Source organism: Pristiophorus japonicus, chromosome 2 (assembly GCF_044704955.1).
Source record: "Pristiophorus japonicus isolate sPriJap1 chromosome 2, sPriJap1.hap1, whole genome shotgun sequence".
Taxonomy (NCBI): domain Eukaryota; kingdom Metazoa; phylum Chordata; class Chondrichthyes; family Pristiophoridae; genus Pristiophorus; species Pristiophorus japonicus.
The window spans coordinates 99,953,734-99,974,004 of record NC_091978.1 but is presented as its reverse complement, the minus strand read 5'-3'; the positions used below and the strand labels follow the sequence as shown (position 1 = coordinate 99,974,004).

The 20,271-nt window shown below is 44.6% G+C and overlaps 1 pseudogene; it reads right to left on the bottom strand.

The window, feature by feature from the left end:
- Positions 1-587: 587 nt before the first annotated feature.
- Positions 588-818, bottom strand: LOC139252405 (U2 spliceosomal RNA; annotated as a pseudogene).
- Positions 819-20,271: the final 19,453 nt, after the last annotated feature.

Below are 20,271 nucleotides of genomic sequence, written 5' to 3'. Positions count from 1 at the left end.
TCTTTTGGGCTCAAATTTGAATTGGAAACCTACCATAAGCCACTTATATCCCTCTTTTCTGAAAATAAGGGGATAAATACTAAAGCATCAGCCCGCATCCAGAGATGGGCGCTCATGTTTTTTTTTGAAATTCGTAGCCAATCGTTCCAATTCTTTGTCAAATCACAAACGCCAGAGGTCACCTTGCACACGCCAAGGATCACTCTGCGCCAATGCTCTTAGCCAAAAGGCCTAGAGCCACTGCACCGTTCCTGGAAGTACTGCAATACCAGGTTCGTGCCATGGAGGTGGATGGGTCAGGTCCCCCACACACCTCCGTGGAGGTGGATGGGTCAAGCCACCCCACCCACCTCCTGTTTCCAAAAAAGCAAGCATATACCTTCCTGATCCAGGGAGAACCACCCGGAGGTCATGGTGGCTGGTCAGGTCAGTTACGCATGACCTTAGCCAAAAGGCCAAATATTTTTTTTTTTTTTTTTTAATTCGTAGCCAATCGTTCCAATTCTTTGTCAAATCACAAACGCCAGAGGTCACCTTGCATATGCCAAGGATCACTCTGCGCCAATGCTCTTAGCCAAAAGGCCTAGAGCCACTGCACCATTCCTGGAAGTACTGCAATACCAGGTTCGTGCCATGGAGGTGGATGGGTCAAGCCACCCCACACACCTCCGTGGAGGTGGATGGGTCAAGCCACCCCACCCACCTCCTGTTTCCAAAAAAGCAAGCATATACCTTCCTGACCAGGGAGAAACCACCCGGAGGTCATGGTGGCTGGTCAGGTCAGTTACGCATGATCTTAGCCAAAAGGCCGAAGCCAAATATACCTAACGAACTGGCCCCAACAACTTTCTGTGGTAGAGAATTCCACATGCCCACAACTCTCTGAGTGAAGAAGTTTCTCCTCATCTTGGTCTAAATGGCATACTCGTTAGCCTTAGGCTGTAACCCCTGGTTCTGGATTTCCCCAACATCGGGAACATTCTTCCTGCATCTAACCTGTCCAGTCCCGTCAGAATTTTATATGTTTCTATGAGATTCCTTCTCATTCTTCTAAATTCCATTGACTACAAGCCTAGTCGATCCAGTCTTTCTTCGTGTGTCAGTCCTGTCATCCCGGGAATTGCTGCACTCCCTCAATAGCAAGAATTAGGAGACCAAACCTGTACACAATATTCAAGGTGTGGCCTTACCAAGGTCCTGTACAACTGTAGTAAGATCTCCCTGCTCCTATACTTGAATCCTCTCGCTATGAAGGCCAACATGCCATTTGCCTTCTTCACCACCTGCTGCACCTGTATGCCAACCTTCACCGACTGATGTACTATGACACCCAGGTCTCGTTGCATTTCCCATGGAGATCTAAGTGACATGATATGCCCATGTCACAATAATCCCTCTTGATCAGGGCTACATTTGGTCCCCAAAAGAGCTCGGAATATTAAATTGGAAGTTATTTTTACGATAATGGCTTTTCATTATTAGCAAGAAGCCATTGTAAAGGACCAAGTCCAAATGCAAGTTGTAAAGAGTAAAAGAAAGAATGTTTAAATCAGGAGATAGCGATTAGGTGATGTCAATCTTTGATATTAAAAGCATGCTGACGTTGAATGCAGTGGAAATGACAGAAGGACTCACAGCAAATTCTAACTTAATTTAATCAGGTTTTTTTGGAGCACTTGAAGAGTTACCTTTCAATCAGAGCAAAGTAAATCATGTTAGTTCTGAGAATGTGAAAAAGGATTGCGAAAGTGGTAGATGGCTAGAGAAGGTAGCAAAAGGATGGAGATAGGGAATCATGGGAAAATGGCTAAAAGAAAATGTCAAGCTGAGATATTTGCAATGTCGACAGAAAAAGGGGTTACTCAGAGTTGTGGTCAAACACGAGTTACGTGAAAAGCAAAGTCAGACATGAGTCCGACGAGGGGCTGCTCTATCCAGCAATGAAATAGGGAAATGCTATGAAAATCGAAACAATAAACACATCCCTGGAGCCCGCCCTATTTGGAGAGTTGTTAGCCTGCAATTGGGTATGCTATGGGGGAAATCGACCAATGATTGTATAAACTGAGTGTCACTCAAATGTGTTCTGCTGTAACAATGTATAAGTGTTGAGCTTTTGTACTGTTACGTAGCTTGTCAGGACAGAGGTGGACAAGCTCAACTCGAGTGTGTTCCCCTTTATCTTAACAGATCCCGGCCGGGAGATTCTCTAATAAAGGTCTTATGTTGCTAAGACTAAAAGTGTTCGTGTGTCAGTGAATTCGCTGAAACAGATTGAAGGGAAAAGAATCCAGTATCAACATTTGGTGTCAGAAGTGGGATCTCAACGGACAACTGCCGAAAACTTGTGAATTAAGAGCTAGACTAGCCTTGGACGAGACGAGAGGAAAATGGCCACTGGAGTAAGTATAATTTCAATACTGCTCCAGTTTCCTCCGGTTTCAAAAGTCTGAGGAAAGTTTAGCCACTCGCTGGTTCTCAGGTGGTGTCTGAACGAGATCCAAGTCGATCTGGCGAACACTTTCTAAACTTAGGAAATAAGTGTCCAAGTCAGGTGTGACGTCGACCTTTTATATCACTTGGCCCGTCTAGGCACTGATTGGATTTAATTGGGTAGCCGTGTAGCGACACGAAGAGAAAAATCGCATGGCCGTGTAGCGACACGAAGAGAAAAATCGCGTGAACCGCGTAGGGAAAGGCGGAGGTTAGGGAATTACGTAAAATTAAGCTGCGGGACTACGCAGGACTGTGTACATTTTAAATTGTACTTACGCCAGATACGGTGTTGATCTTGTATATCACTTGGTCCACCTAGGCTCTGGGTAAGCTAAACTGAGATCACCACGGGGCGGCGTGGGGGACGATTCGGATTAATTAGGACCCCGATCCAACGTGTCAGGTCAGTTACGCATGATCTTAGCCAAAAGGCCGAGAAGCTCATGTTGTCCGCATACAACTGCGCCATCTGCCACAGGCCAGGCACAAAAAACTGTGCCGATGCTCTCAGTAGGCTGCCATTGCCCACCACGGGGGTGGAGATGGCACAGCCTGCAGATTTAGTTATGATAATGAAAGCATTCGAGAGTGAGCAATCACCTGTTACCGCCCAGCAGATTAGAACCTGGATGAGCCAGGACCCCTTACTGTCCTTAGTAAAAAACTGTATGCTCCATGGGAGTTGGTCTAGTGCCCCATTAGAGATGCAGGAAGAAATAAAGCCGTACCAACGGCGCAAAGATGAAATGTCTACACAGGCAGACTGCCTCCTATGGGTAAATTGGGTAGTTATGCCAAGAAAGGGCAGGGACACTTTCATTAGTGATCTCCACAGTACCCACCCAGGCATTGTAATGATGAAAGCGATAGCCAGATCCCACGTGTGGTGGCCCGGTATCGATGCAGACTTGGAGTCCTGTGTGCACAAATGTAATACATGTTCCCATTTAAGCAATGCACCCAGGGAGGCGCCACTAAGTTTATAGTCTTGGCCCTGCAAACCGTGATCTTGGTTTCATGTCGACTATGCAGGCCCATTCTTGGGAAAAATGTTTTTAGTGGTTGTAAATGCCTATTCCAAATGGATTTAACGTGTGATAATGTCAGCAAGCACATCCGCTCCCACCATTGAAAGCCTACGGGCCATGTTCGCCACACGCCGCCTGCCTGATGTCCTTGTAAGTGACTATGGGCCGTGCTTTACCAGTGCCGAATTCAAGGAATTCGTGACCCGTAATAGGGTCAAACATGTCACGTCGGCCCCGTTTAAACCAGCGTCCAACAGTCAGACAGAACGAGCAGTTCAAACAATCAAGCAGAGCTTGAAAAGGGTAACTGAAGGCTCACTGCAGACTCACTTATCCCGAGTCCTGCTTAGTTACCGCACAGGACCCCACTCGCTCACCGGCGTCCCTCCCACTGAACTGCTCTTGAAAAGGGCACCTAAGACAAGGCTCTCATTCATCCACCCTGATTTACACGAACAGGTAGAGAGTAGGCGGCTTCAACAGAATGCATATCATGATCGCACAATTGTGTCATGCGAAATTCAAGTAAATGATCCTGTATTTGTGTTGAACTATGGACAAGGTCCCAAGTGTATTGCTGGCACTGTTTTAAGCCAAAGAAGGGAGTAGGGTGTTTCTGCTCAAACTCGCAAATGGACTCAGCTGCAGAAAACACTTGGACCAAACCAAACTCAGATTTACGGATTATCCAGAACAACCCACAATAGACTCTATCTTTTTCGATCCTCCAACACACACACAAGTGGCAACTGACCCAGCGGTTGACCACAAAGTAGAACCCATCAACTGCAGCAGCCCAGTAAGGCTCACCACCCCCAGCAGTCCAGCAAGGCCAGCTGCGCAGCAGCCCAGCGAAGGCCCAACACCAGCATTTGCACCGAGACGATCAACCAGGGAAAGGAAGGCCCAGATCAACTCACATTGTAAATAGTTACACTATTGACTTGGGAGGAAGTGTTGCTATGTATGTAAACCTGTAATTACCATGTCGAACCACCAGAGGGCTTATCCCCTGGAGTCCCAAGGGATCGCACAATCCCTTGGTTGCACCTGTATATAAGGAGGCCTCACGTGCTGGAGAGGCACTCTGAGATCTGCAATAAAGGACTGTGGTCACACTTACTTTGAGCTTGCAGTATCTAGTCTGACTCTTTATCCAAGACATAACACAACCTACTCAACCTATCTTCACAAGACAACCCGGAGCGGAGCAGGCTAGAGAGGCCAAATGGCCTACTTCTGCTCCTATTTCTTATGTACTATTTCTTATAACCCCCGCATCTCCAGAATCAATCTAGTGAACCTTCTCTGAACAGCCTCCAATGCAAGTATATCCTTCCTTAAATACAGAAACCAAAACTGGATGCAGTACTCCAGATGTGGCCTCACCAATACCCTGTGCAGTTGTAGCAGGACTTCTCTGCTTTTATACTGTATCCCACTTGCAATAAAGGCCAATATTTGCATTTCTGCTTAATTGCTGTACCTGCATACAAACTTTTTATGTTACATGTACAAGGACCCCCAGGTCCCTCTGTACTGCAGCACTTAGCAATTTTTCTCCAATTAAATTACAATTTATTTTTCTATTTTTTCAGCCAAACTGGATGTACCACATTGCACTCAATCCACCAAATTTTTGCCCACTCACTTAGCCTGTCTATATCCTTTTGCAGATTTTTTCTGTCCTCCTCACAATTTGCTTTCCCACCCATCTTTGTTTCATCAGAAAACTTGGCTACATTACACTCAGTCCCTTCATCCAAGTCATTAATATAGATCGTAAATAGTTGAGGCCCCAGTACCAATATCTGCTGCATCCCACTAGTTACTGTTTGCCAACCGGAAAATTACCCACAAGTTACCTTTTGCCAACTGGAAAATGACTCATTTATCCCGACTCTCTGTTTTCTGTTAGTTAGCCAATCCTCTAGCCATGCTAATATATTACCCCCAACCCCTTCAACTTTTATCTTGTGAAGTAACCTTTTATGTGGCATCTTATCGAATGCCTTCTGAAAATCCAAATACACCACATCCACTGGTTCCCCCTTATTCACCCTGCTTGCTACATCCTCAAAGAACTCTAGCAAATTTGTCAAACGTGATTTCCCTTTCATAAAACCATGCTGACTCTGCTTGATTGAATTATGCTTTTCCAAATGTCCTGCTACTGCTTTCTTAATAATGGACTCCAGCATTTTCCCAACAACAGATGTTAGGTTAACTGGTCTATAGTTTCCTGCTTTTTGTCTGCATCCTTTTTTAAATAGGGGCATTACATTTGCGGTTTTCCAATCCGTTGGGACTTCCACAGAATCCAGGGAATTTTGATGGATTACAACCAATGCACCCACTATCTCTGCAGTCACATAGAAACATAGAAACAAAGAAAATAGGTGCAGGAGTAGGCCATTCAGCCCTTCGAGCCTGCACCACCATTCAATAAGATCATGGCTGATCGATCCCTCTGTATCCCTTTCCTGCTTTCTCTCCATACCCCTTGATCTCCTGAGCCGTAAGGGCCATATCTAACTCCCTCTTGAATATATTCAATGAACTGGCATCAACAAATCTCTGCGTTAGAGAATTCCACAGGTGAACAACTCTTTGAGTGAAGAAGTTTCTCCTCACCTCGGTCCTAAATGGCTTACCCCTTATCGTTAGACTGTGACCACTGGTTCTGGACTTCCCCAACATCGGGACCATTCTTCCTGCATCTAATCTGTCCCATCCCGTCAGAACCTTATGTTTCTATGAGATCCCCTCTCATCCTTCTAAACTCCAGTGTATAATGGCCCAGTTGATCCAGTCTCTTCTCATATGTCAGTCGTACCATGCCGGGAATCAGTCTGGTGAACCTTCGCTGCACTCCCTCAATAGCAAGAATGTCCTTCCTCAGATTAGGAGACCAGGATGCAAGGATCCTAGGATGCAAGCCAGCAGGTCATGGGGTCCTGTCCACCTTTAGTCCCATTGTTTTACTGAGTACTACTTCCTGAATGATAGTGATTGTATTAAGTTCCTCCCTCCTTATAGCCCCTTGATTATTCACTATTGGGATGTTTTTAGTGTCTTCTACCATGAAGACCAATACAAAATATTTGTTCAAATATTTCCCTGTTCCACGTTATTAATTCCCCAGTCTCATCCTCTAGGGAACCAACATTTACTTTAGCCACTCTTTTCCTTTTTATGTACCTGTAGAAACTTTTACTATCTACACAAGAACATAAGAACATTAGAAATAGGAGCAGGAGTAGCCTATACAGCCACTTGAGCCTGCTCCGCCATTCAATACTGTTATGTATGTAAACATTACCAATGTGCAAGACTTGCCACCAGCGGGCGCACCTGTGGGAGACCCGGGTCACCTGCACACCATGGGCAAGCAGGTATAAAAGGCAGTCTATCATGCTGCCTCCGGCTATCTGGAGTTGCACAAAAGAGACCAAGGTCACAACAGTTTGAGCTTAAGATATACAGTCTTGTGGAGTTATTCTAAATGTAACAATTGGCTACGAGCAACAGATCACGAACTTTCACGCAGTTATGGCTGCCGTTGGTAATCTTTAGAGATTTGTTGAGGGTGATGATTGGGAAGCCTTTGTTGAGCATCTTGACTAGTACTTCCTGGCCAACGAGCTGGAAAAGGCAGAAACTACGATCAAGCGCAGGGCGATTCTCCTCACCATTTGCGGGTCCACGATATATGGCCTCATCAAAAATCTGCTAGCACCGACGAAACCAATGGATAAGACATATGAAGAGTTGTGCTCGCTGGTTTGGGAACACCTCAAGCCGAAGGAGAGCATCTTGATGGCCAGGTATCGCTTTTATACACACTACCACTCCAAGGGCCAGGACGTGGCGAGCTATGTCACTGACCTAAGACGCCTTGCAGGACTGTGCATATTTGCTGGATTTTTGGGGGAAGTTGCGGGACATTTTTGTGCTTGGAATTGGCCACGAGGTCATTCTTCGCAAACTGCTGTCTGCCGAATCCCAAGATCTGAGCAAGGCCATCACGATAGCCCAGGCTTTTATGTCCATGAACAATAACATTAAACAGATATCATTGCAGCATCGGAACTCACCGGCAAGTACGGCATAAAATAACGCCTTCAGCAGGCAGAACTGTACATGGCAGGGCCTACACACCTGCAGAGGCCAGACCTAGGATGGCTCAGAGCCCGCCGTGCGGTGTGAATGTGAATCCATTAACACCGTGTTGGCGCTGCGGGGGTAATCATCGGCCCATCAATGTCGATTCAAGCACTATGTGTGCAAGGGCTGTGGAACAATGGGGCACCTCAAGCAAATGTGCAGACATGCTGCGAATCACCATGTGGCAGATTCGGCAGAAGACGACCGATCCGGCTGAACGAGTAAGAGAGGCAACTCAACCTGAGGCTGAAGAGGAAGTGTATGGGGTACACACCTTCACCACCAAAAGCTCTCTGATAATGTTAAAAGTCAAATTAAATGGCATTCCACTTTCCATGGAATTGGACATGGGGGAGAGTCAGTCATTTATGAGCCAGAAGGCTTTTGAGAAACTGTGGGGCAACAAGGCACAAAGGCCAAAACTATGTCCGATCCACACCAAAGAGCTCATACCAATCATTGGCACTGCGGCAGTGAAGGTATTGTACGATGGAGCTGTGCATGATTTACCACTATGGATTGTACCAGGCGATGGCCCAACTGGCTAAGAAAGATCCGATGGAACTGGGAAGACATCAAAGCACTGTCTTTGGAGGATGATGCCTCCTGCGCCCAAGTGCTAAACAAATTCCCATCGTTATTCGAGCCAGGCATCGGCAACTTCACAGGCACCAAAGTGCAGATCCAGCTAGTCCCTGATGCATGACCCGTTCATCAGAAGGCCTGAGCGGTTCCATATATAATGCGAGGGAAAGTCGAGATCGAGCTGGACAGACCTCAGCGAGAGGGGATCATATCACAGTCGACTTCAACGAGTGGGTCAGTCCGATTGTTCCGGTATTGAAGAGCGATGGGATGATTAGAATCTGCGGGGACTACAAGATAACAATCAACTGAGTCTCGTTACAGGACCAATACCCACTACCCAAAATGGATGACCTGTTTGCAATGCTAGCAGTGGGGAAGTCATTCACCAAGCTGGACCTAACCTCTGCTTACATGACACAGGAGCTGGCAGAACCTTTGAAAACATTGACGTGCATCAACATGCACAGAGGACTGCTCATACACCACAGATGCCCCTTTGGGATTCGTTCAGCGGCGGCCATCTTCCAGAAGAACATGGAGAGTCTGCTGAAATTGGTTCCGCACAACATGGTGTTCCAAGACGACATCTTGATCACTGCTGCAACACCACCGAACACTTGCACAACCTGGACGAGGTTCTCAAGCGACTGGACAGAGTGGGACTCAGGTTAAAAGGCTCCAAGTGTGTTTTCCTGGCTCCAGAGGTCGAATTTCTGTGGAGAAAGATGGCGATGGACGGCATCAGACCCACGGACTCCAAGATGGAGGCCATCAAGAATGCACCCAGATCACAGAATGTGACGGAGCTGCATTCGTTCCTGGGCTCCTCAACTATTTTTGTAACTTTCTACCGGGGTTGAGCACTTTGCTGGAACCATTGCATTTATTGCCACGCAAGCGTGACGACTGGGTTTGGGGTAAAGCTCAAGAGACAGCCTTTAACAAGGCCAGAAACCTGCTATGTTCCAACAAGTTACTTGTATTGTATGACCCGTGTAAACGCTTAGTACTAGATTATGATGCATCTTTGTACGGGGTCGGTTGTGTGTTACAGCAAGCCAATGGGTCAGGCAAACTGCAACCGGTTGCATATGTATCCAGAAGCTTATCTAAGGCTGAAAGAGCCTACAGTATGATTGAGAAAGCATTAGCATGCATATACGGGGTTAAGAAAATGCACCAATACCTATTTGGGCTCCGGTTCGAGCTCAAAACCGACCACAAGCCGCTCATTTTGTTGTTCTCAGAAAGCAAAGGTATTAACACCAATGCTTCGTCCCATATCCAAAGATGGGCACTAACGTTATCTGCGTATGATTATCCAATCCGCCACAGACCAGGCACTGAGAACTGTGCTGATGCCCTCAGTCGGCTACCATTGCCCACCACCAGGGTGGAATTGGCGCAACCCGCAAACTTGCTCCTTGTAATGGATGCTTTTGAGAGCGAGGGGTCACCCATTACGGCTTGCCAGATCAGGACCTGGACTAGCCAGGACCCGGTGCTATCACTAGTAAAAAGCTGTGTCTTCAATGGGAACTGATCGGCGGTCCCAGGGGAAATGCAAGACGAAATTCAGACATTCCAGCGACGCAAGGATGAAATGTCCATCCATTCGGACTGCCTCCTGTGGGGGAATCATGCCATTTTGCCAAAAAAAGGGAGGGAAACATTTATACGTGACCTTCACAGTACCCACCCAGGCATAGTCATGATGAAGGCTATCGCCAGGTCACACGTTTGGTGGCCCGGCATTGACTCGGAGTTGGAGTCATGCGTACACCAATGTAACACTTGCTCACAGTTGAGCAATGCACCAAGGGAAGCCCCACTGAGTCTGTGGTCATGGCTCTCCAAACCGTGGGCAAAGGTCCACAAGGTTTCGCTGGCCTCTTTCTAGGAATGATGTTCCTCGTAGCAATGGATGCTAACTCTAAATCGATTGAATGTACAATAATATCATCATGTACGTCCACTGCCACCATTGAAAGCCTCCAGGCCATGTTCGCCACCCATGGTTTGCACGACATCCTTGTTAGTGACAATGGACCATGCTTCACCAGCTCGGAATTCAATGAGTTCATGTCCCGCAATGGCATCAAGCATATCAGGTCTGTTCCATTTAAGCCTGTATCTAATGGTCAAGCGGAATGGACAGTCCAAACCTTCAAGCAGAGCTTGAAACGCATGATGGACAGTTCCCTGCAGACCCGGCTATCTCGGATTCTGCTCAGCTATCGCACGCGACCCCACTTGCTTACTGGGGTTCTCCCTGCAGAATTGCTAAAGAAGAGAGCACTCAAAACAAGGCTCTCCTTAGTCCATCCGGATCTTAATGATCATGTAGAAATCGGGCGTCACCGGCATAACATGTACCACGATTGCATGACTGTATCATGCGACATTGAAGTTAATGACCCCGTGTTTCTTCTTAATTATGGTCATGGTCCCAAATGGGTTGCTGGCACTGTGTTAGCCAAGGAGGGTAATAGATTGTTTGTTATCAAACTTTTGAACAGACAAACGTGCAGAAAGCACTTGGATCAGACCAAACTGCGGTTCACTGACAACCAAGAACAGTTTGAAGAGGACATCACCATCATTGATCCACCCACACACATGCAACCAGCAATAGACCTCGCGGTCAACCACGAGGATGAACCCACCATGCCCGACAGTCTGATCAGACCAGCCACACTGCAGCGCAGCATGATCTGACCGACTCACCCATGCCAGGACTTCAACTCAGGTAATCAATCCAGAATGCAGAGCCCTGGATCGTCTCAACTTGTAAATAACATGTACATAAGACTTCGGGGGGAAATGATGTTATGTATGTAAACATTACCAATGTGAAAGACTTGCCACCAGAGAGCGCACCTCTGTGGAGACCCTGCACACCCTGGGCAAGCAGGTATAAAAGGCAGTCTACCATGCTGGCTCTGGCACTCTGGAGTTACAATAAAGAGACCAAGGTCACAACAGTTTGAGCTTAAGATATGCAGTCTTGTAGAGTTATTCTAAATGTAACAAATACGATCATGGCTGATCCGATCATGGACTCAGGTCCACTTCCCTGCCCGCTCTCCATAACCCCTTATTCCCATATCGTTTAAGAAACTGTCTATTTCTGTCTTAAATTTATTCAATGTCCCAGCTTCCACAGCTCTCTGAGGCAGCGAATTCCACAGACCCACAACCCTCTGAGAGAAGAATTTTCTCCTCATCTCAGTTTTAAATGGGCGGCCCCTTATTCTAAGATTATGCCCTCTAGTTCTAGTCTCCCCCATCAATGGAAACATCCTCTCTGCATCCACCTAGTCAAGCCCCCTCATAATCTTATACGTTTCAATAAGATCTCCTCTCATCGTTCTGAATTCCAATGAGTATAGGCCCAACCTACTCAACCTTTCCTCATAAGTCAACCCCCTCATCTCTGGAATCAACCTTGTGAACCTTCTCTGAACTGCCTCCAAAGCAAGTATATCCTTTCGTAAATAGGGAAACCTATTCCAGGTGTAGCCTCACCAATACCCTGTAGCAAGACTTCCCTGCTTTTATACTCTATCTTCTTTGCAATAAAGGCCAAGATTCCATTGGCCTTCCTGATCATTTGCTGTACCTGCATACTAATCTTTTGTGTTTCATGCACAATTACCCCCAGGTCCCGCTGTACTGCAGCACTTTGCAATCTTTCTCCATTTAAATAATAACTTGCTCTTTGATTTTTTTCTGCCAAAGTGCATGACCTCGCACTTTCCAACATTATACTCCATCTGCCAAATTTTTGTCCACTTACTTAGCCTGTCTATGTCCTTTTGCAGATTTTTTGTGTCCTCCTCACACATTGCTTTTCTTCCCATCTTTGTATCGTCAGCAAACTTGGCTACGTTACACTCAGTCCCTTACTCCAAGTCGTTAATATAGATGGTAAATAGTTGGGGTCCCAGCACTGATCTCTGAGGCACCCCACTGGTTACTGATTGTCAACCAGAGAATGAACCATTTATCCCGACTCTCTGTTTTCTGTTAGTTAGCCAATCCTCTATCCATGCTAATATATTATCCCCAACCTTGTGAACTTTTATCTTGTGCAGTAACCTTTTATGTGGCACCTTGTCAAATGCCTTCTGGAAGTCCAAATACACCACATTCACTGGTTCCCCTTAATCCACCCTGTTCGTTACATCCTCAAAGAATTCTAGAAATATTTTTATATTTTGTGCTAGTTTACTTTCATATGGACCTAAGTTTCCCCAGGAGTTGCTCTGTTTTTTTTGGAGCAACTAGATTTTTTTGGAGTAACTTAAAAATCACAATTTTCCCCATTTAAGTTGTTCCAGTGTAAGTGAGTTAGTTCGTTTTTTTTTAAGTTCAGTTTTTTTTTCAAAAGGGGTCTTTACCAGCCACTTAAGCCTGTTTTGGCCACTTAAGCAAGTTTAGCCAGCTAAAACTTACTCCAAGGCCAGAATAAGTGGTCACTTTTGTACGTTCTGAAAAACCCTGCGGTGAATTAAGAAATCAGCGCAGGTAGCCTCCAAATGACAGTGTTATGATGGGAATGCTAGTTTTTTTTTAAATCCCAAGCAGCAAGACTGGACAGGGTGTATGGGCTATCAGCCTGATTAAACTGAGTATACTTTTAGTAAATATAGCTAGATATTAAAGTACTGTAAAATCTTTGAAGATTCTTTTCTCCTGCCGGATCAAACCTCTTCCCCTCCTGCCCCCTCATCAAAACTCTTCCATCCCACCCGCCCCCTGCCGGATCAAAACTCTTCCCCTTCCCACCCCATCAAAACTCTTCGCCTTCTCCCCCCGCCCCACCAAAGTTCTTCCCCTCTCCCGCTCCGTTCAAAACTCTTCCCCCCACCAACCTGTCTCTTGTAGCCCTCAACGTGGGAAGGCAATGGCCGGCCTGTGCGGCATGCCACTCGGCCAGGGATAGGGGCGGCGAGTGTTGGCCCCTCCTACACAGCCTGCGTCACACACTCTCAGATTCTGGGGGCAAAGTGCTACTGCGCATGCGCTTACTCTCTAGCGCGCATGTGTAGAGGTCCCGGTACTGTTTTCAGCACTGGGACCTGGCTCCACCCACGAATCCAGTTGCCATGCAACGCCACCATGGAGGAGAGGCTGGGGAGCGGCCAACTCGGCCTGAAGATTTTTGGCGCCCTTGGAGTTCTACAAAAGCGGCGCACCTCTGGTGAGTGCGCCAGAAATCTGTACTGGCCAAATTTGAGCCCATAATCTACCTTCCCTCTCTATAATACTTGTTTAGGCATACTTTTCTGGCTTTTAAAAGTTTCCCAATCCTCTGGGCTCCCACTAGTCTTGGCCACATTGTATGCCGCTGTTTTCAATTTGGTACCATTCCTTATTTCATTAGTTATCCACGGATGGTTATCCCTTCTCTTACAGTCTTTCCTTTCCATTGGGATGTATCTTTGTTGAGAGTTATGAACTATCTCCTTAAATGTCTGCCACGAAGGAATTGAGTGTAATATCTCCAAGTTTGCAGATGACACTAAACTGTCCAACACGTTAATCTATTTTCCCAGTCCACTTTAGCCAACTCTGCCTTCATACCTTTGTAGTCTCCTTTATTAAAGCTTAGGACACTGGTTTGAGATCCAACTTTCTCACCCTCCAACTTATATGGTGGTCGCAGGAATTGTTGGTAACTGAAGTGCCAGGAAAATAGAAACATAGAAATAGAGAAAATAGGTGCAGGAATAGGCCATTCGGCCCTTCGAGTCTGCACCACCATTCAATAATATCATGGCTGATCATTCCCTCAGTACCCCTTTCCTGCTTTCTCTCCATACCCCTTGATCCCCTTAGCCGTAAGGGCCATATCTAACTCCCCCTTGAATATATCCAATGAACTGGCATCAACAACTCTCTGCGGCAGGGAATTCCACAGGTTAACAACTCTCTGAGTGAAGAAGTTTCTCCTCATCTCAGTCCTAAATGGCCTTCCCCTTATCCTAAGACTGTGTCCCCTGGTTCTGGACTTCCCCAACATCGGGAACATTCTACCCGCATCGAACCTGTTCCATCTCGTCAGATTCTTATATGTTTCCATGAGATCCCCTCTCATTCTTCTAAACTCCAATGTATAAAGGCCCAGTTGATCCAGTCTCTCCTTATATGTCAGTCCTGCCATCCCGGGAATCAGTCTGGTGAACCTTCGCTGCACTCCCTCAATAGCAAGAATGTCCTTCCTCAGATTAGGAGACCAAAAATGAACACGATATTCCAGGTGAGACCTCACCAAGGCCCTGTACAACAACTGCAGTAAGACCTCCCTGCTCCTATACTCAAATCCCCTAGCTATGAAGGCCAACATACCATTTGCCTTCTTCACCGCCTGCTGTACCTGCATGCCAACTTTCAATGACTGATGAACCATGAGACCCTGGTCTCGTTGCATCTCCCCTTTTCCTAATCTGCCGCCATTCAGATAATATTCTGTCTTCGCGTTTTTGCCCCCAAAGTGGATAGCTTCACATTTATCCACATTATACTGCATCTGCCATGCATTTGCCCACTCACCTAACCTGTCCAAGTCACCCTGCAGCCTCCTAGCGTCCCCCTCACAGCTCACACTGCCATCCAGTTTAGTGTCATCTGCAAACTTGGAGATATTACACTCAATTCCTTCGTCCAAATCATTAATGTATATTGTAAAGAGCTGGGGTCCCAGCATTGAGCCCTGTGACACTCCACTAGTCATTGCCTGCCATTTTGAAAAGGACCCATTTTTCCCGACTCTCTGCTTCCTGTCTGCCAACCAGTTCTCCATCCACGTCAGTATATTACCCCCAATACCATGTGCTTTGATTTTGCACACCAATCTCTTGTGTGGGACCTTGTCAAAAGCCTTTTGAAAGTCCAAATACACCACATCCACTGGTTTTCCCTTGTCCACTCTTCCAGTTACATCCTCAAAAAATTCCAGAAAATTTGTCAAGCATTATTTCCCCTTCATAAATCCATGCTGACTTGGACCGATCCTGTCACTGCTTTCCAAATGCGCTGCTATTTCATCCTTAATAATTGATTCCAACATTTTCCCCACTACTGATGTCAGGCTAACCGGTCTATAATTACCCACTTTCTCTCTCCTTCCCTTTTTAAAAAGAGGTGTTACATTAGCTACCCTCCAGTCCATAGGAACTGATCCAGAGTCGATAGATTGTTGGAAAATGATTACCAATGCATCCACTATTTGAAGGGCCACTTTCTTAAGTACTCTGGGATGCAGACTATCAGGCCCCAGGGATTTATCGGCCTTCAATCCCATCAATTTCCCCAACACAATTTCCCGCCTAATAAGGATATCCTTCAGTTCCTCCTTCTCACTAGACACTCGGTCCCCTAGTACTTCCAGAAGGTTATTTGTGTCTTCCTTCGTGAAGATAGAACCAAAGGATTTGTTCAGTTGGTCTGCCATTTCTTTGTTTCCCATTATAAATTCACCTGAATCCGACTGCAAGGGACCTATGTTTGTATTCACTAATCTTTTTCTCTTCACATATCTATAGAAGCTTTTCAATCAGTTTTAATGTTCCTGGCAAACTTCTTCTCGTACTCTATTTTCCCCCTCTTAATTAAACCCTTTGTCCTCCTTTGCTGAATTCTAAATTTCTCCCAGTCTTCAGGTTTGTTGGTTTTTCTGCCCAAATTATATGCTTCTTCCTTGGATTTAACACTATCCTTAATTTCCCTTGTTAGCCACAGTTGAGCCACCTTCCCCGTTTTATTTTACTCCAGACAGGGATGTACAATTGTGATCTTTAAATGTTTGCCATTGCCTATCCACCGTCAACCCTTTAGGTATCATTTGCCAGTCTATTCTAGCCAATTCACGCCTCAAACCATTAAAGTTACCTTTCCTTAAATTCAGGACCCTAGTTTCTAAATTAACTGTGTCACTCACCATCTTAATAAAGAATTCTACCATGTTATGGTCATTCTTCCCCAAGGGGCCTCGCATAACAAGATTGTTAATTAGTCCTTTCTCATTCCACATCACCCAGTCTAGGATAGCGAGCTCCCTAGTTGGTTCCTCGACATATTGATCTAGAAAACTATTGCTAATACACTCCAGGAAATCCTCCTTCACCGCATTGCTACCAGTTTGGTTACCCCAATCAATATGTAGATTAAAGTCACCCATGATAACTGCTGTACCTTTATTGCATGCGTCCCTAATTTCTTGTTTGATGCTGTCCCCAACCTTACTACTACTGTTTGGTGGTCTGTACACAACGCCCACTAGCGTTTTCTGCCCTTTGGTATTCCGTAGCTCCACCCATACCGATTCCACATCATCCAAGCTAATGTCCTTTCTTACTATTGCATTAATTTCCTCTTTAACCAGCAATGACATCCCGCCTCCTTTTCCTTTCTTTCGATCTTTCCTAAATGTTGAATATCACTGCAGGACTACCATTTCCAATACACACAATAAGATGTTTCAATTTACTACTATGTCTTCATCCCCTATCACCTCAGCTGAGTGTCAAACCAATATATGTTGTCTCTTCCCCCTGCTGGGTTAGTGAACAAAACTATGCTATTTCTCCTCCTGTAGTTTGTCATTTCCATGAATTATGTGCATCTCTGAAAGGGGGATGGAAACCTACGCAGGGAGACAGAGGGAAGTAGAATGGGGGCTGGATGTTGAATTCCCAGCCTTGGTCACCCTGGAGCCATGTCTCCGTGATGCCAATTACATCATACCCGTTAACTGCTATCTGCGCAGTTAATTCTTCCACCTTATTCTGAATACTCCTCGCATTGAGGTACAGAGCCTTCAGGCTTGTCTTTCTAACACATTTTGCCCTTTTAGAATTTGGTATAATGTGGTCCTTTTTGCTTTTTGCCTTAGGTTTCTCTGCCCTCCACTTTTACTTTTCTTCTTTCTATATTTTGCTTCTGCCCCCATTCTACTTTCCTCTGTCCCCCTGCATCGGTTCCCATCCCCCTTTCAGAGATGCACGTAATTCATGGAAATGACAAGCTATAAGAGGAGAAATAGCATAGTTTTGTTCACTAACCCAGCACGGGGAAGAGGCAACATATATTGGTTTGATACTCAGCTGAGGTGATAGGGGATATAGTATAAATTGAAACATCTTATTGTGTTTATTGGATCTGGTAGTCCGGCATTGGCTTCAGATGTACTTTTCCTATCTTTTAAAAGTTGGATTGATCAGTACTCGATTTGGTTGAGGCTCATTCCAAAGCAAAGCAATAAGATTGTTTATTTTAACATATGAGTGAAAAGGACACAATTTTCAGTGATATTCTATCTAATTCCTATCCTTCCTCATAACATCAAAAATAACAAATTATGCAAACCTAGCCCTGATACAGGCCAACATTTACTTTTACCATTCAATATTTGCTAACTGGCTTTGTTTAAGAGGAAAAGAGTTCTCCTCTCTGATTGTCTTCATTCCAAATTTCACCTAGACAGAAAGCCAAAAGCTGACTTCTGACCCTTATCCAGCTGTCTTGTCACAAATTGGTCAGTTGAGCTACCAGTCAAACCTGCTACTGCCCGCCTACACGTGGACTGCACAGTGCCTAATCCCCGACTGTACATAACTGAATGGAGCCTTTCCAACATAATATTTATAAATGTTATTGGAATATATTGAAGAACACCATAAACATGGTGCTGCACCTGAAGATTGAAAAAAAGCAAATGTAATCCCAATGGTAAAATTAAATGTGTTCTTTTCAAAATGCTTATCATATTTCGAGAAATAACAAACATCCCCACTAGAGGAATATTTACCCCCAAAAGAATAGTCTGCACAGGATTAAAAGCAATAACTCATGTCTCATAAATCTACAGGAATTCCTGCAGGAGACAACTAAATTTATGATTCCGGGCTGTACATTGAATATAATTTGTTTTGGATTGTTTAAGAACCTGGTTGATAAAATTCTGCATGTGACACTTTTAATAAAGATTAAAGCTTGTGACATTAAAGCAAATTAATGAGCTACTTTGAAAAATCAGCTGAGAGATTGAAAGTAAAATTCTTCTGATTGACTGGAAAAGGCTTTTTCTGGATGGCAAATGGAGTACTTTCCTGATTTCCTTATTTTTTAAAAACTATTCACAAGTGATATGGAATTGGGTACTTCTGGTAATATTACATCTCCTGATGAGATCAAGTAATATAGCCGGGTGACTAGCGAAAGTGGGACTGATATCATGAAGAGAGATTTGGAAAAATTAATTGGATGCACTGAGAAATGGAAACATTGCAGATATAAGAAAACACATACTAGTATGTGAAGTGTTTACACATTTAACACAAAATAAGATTTAGGGTAGTTATGGAAAAGGACAAAGGTGGACCAGGAATAAAAGTTCTCAATTGGGCTAAAGCCAATTTTGCTGAGCTGCGATGGAATTTGGACAAATTGGACTGGAAACAGCTACTTGATGGTAAATCAGTGTCAGAGCAGTGGGAGGCATTCAAGGAGGAGATCCTGAGGGTACAGAGCAAGTATCTTCCCTTAAAAAAAGGATGGGGCTAACAAATCTAGAGCCCCTGGGTGTCAAGAGACATACAGGGTAAGATAAAGAAAAAAAGGGAAACTTATGACTGATACTGAGAACTCAATACTCCAGAAACTGTAGAAGAGTATAAGGAGTGCATGGGTACAATTAAAAAAGATATCAGAAAGCAAAGAAAGAGCATGAAAGAATGTTGGCAAGTATAATCAGGGAAAACCCAAAGATGTTTCATAAATAAATTAAGAGCAAAAGGATAACTAGAGGAAGAGTGGGGCCTACCAGAGACCAGAAAGGAAATCTGTGTGTGGAGGCAGAAGACATGGGTATTGTGATAGAGTCACAGAGCACACACTACATACAAGTCTTAAAGATGGCAGCAGCTCCCGGAACTCTCTAGAAGTATGTGGAAGCCTGCTTCTTGTCAGATGACCTGACTGTTTATTAAACACTCTGGTGCAGTAACACAATACGTCTACAGACATTATACTTCTCCCTCCTTAATGAAGAAGTTATTGTAACAAACAATCATCATACATAACTTGCATGGTTATACATAACAAAGGATATGGATTTATTTTGTCATATTTACAAATTAAGCTTAACCACTTGTTTTCTGTTTCGAAGAGGATACCTTCGCTCTCGAACAGAACCTTTAAACCTGGTGGCGAATTTAAACTCATTCGAGGCTGATCCTGAGGGAAGTTTTCCTCCAAGGGATGCCCTTGATTTCCATTTGAACTCACTCTAACTTCAGACTGTTTGTTTTCCTGACTCGGACTCAGACTTAAATTCTGATTTTCTCTTGGATTTGTTCCAGTTCATTGGATGTAGGATATGCTACTGGTGTATCAAAACTATCTGATGAGTCAGAAAAAATTGAATCATTCCCACTTTCAACTCCTTCCATGTCTATAGGTAAAATATGATCAATGTGAACAAACCTAACCTATCCATGATCAAACATCTTGACCAACTATGTGCGAGGACCACATATCTTCACCACTCTTCCTGGTAACCACTTTAGCCATTTATGGTGATGGTTCTTCACTCTCACCTTCTGATTTAATTTCACACTTCTCTCTTTTACTCTACCTCTATCATAATTCACTTTTTGTCTTAATTGTGTCTCTTCTACGGACTGTGCCAAATTTGCTTTTAAGAACGAGAATCTGGTTCGTGGCTGTCGATTGAGAAACAACTCTGCTGGTGTTCTACCACTAGTTTTATGAGGAGTATTACGATACGTAATTAGAAAATTCACTATTTTGTGGTCTAATGACAACTGTCATTTCTTTGGATTTGGATCCAACATCTGTTTGATGAGGGCACATATTACAATTTGTACAGTGCGCTCTGCTGCACCATTTGAAGCAGGGTGGCACGGTGGAACCTTGGTATGTTTCACATCATTTTTGCTCGTGAACTGTGAAAATTCTTCTGAAT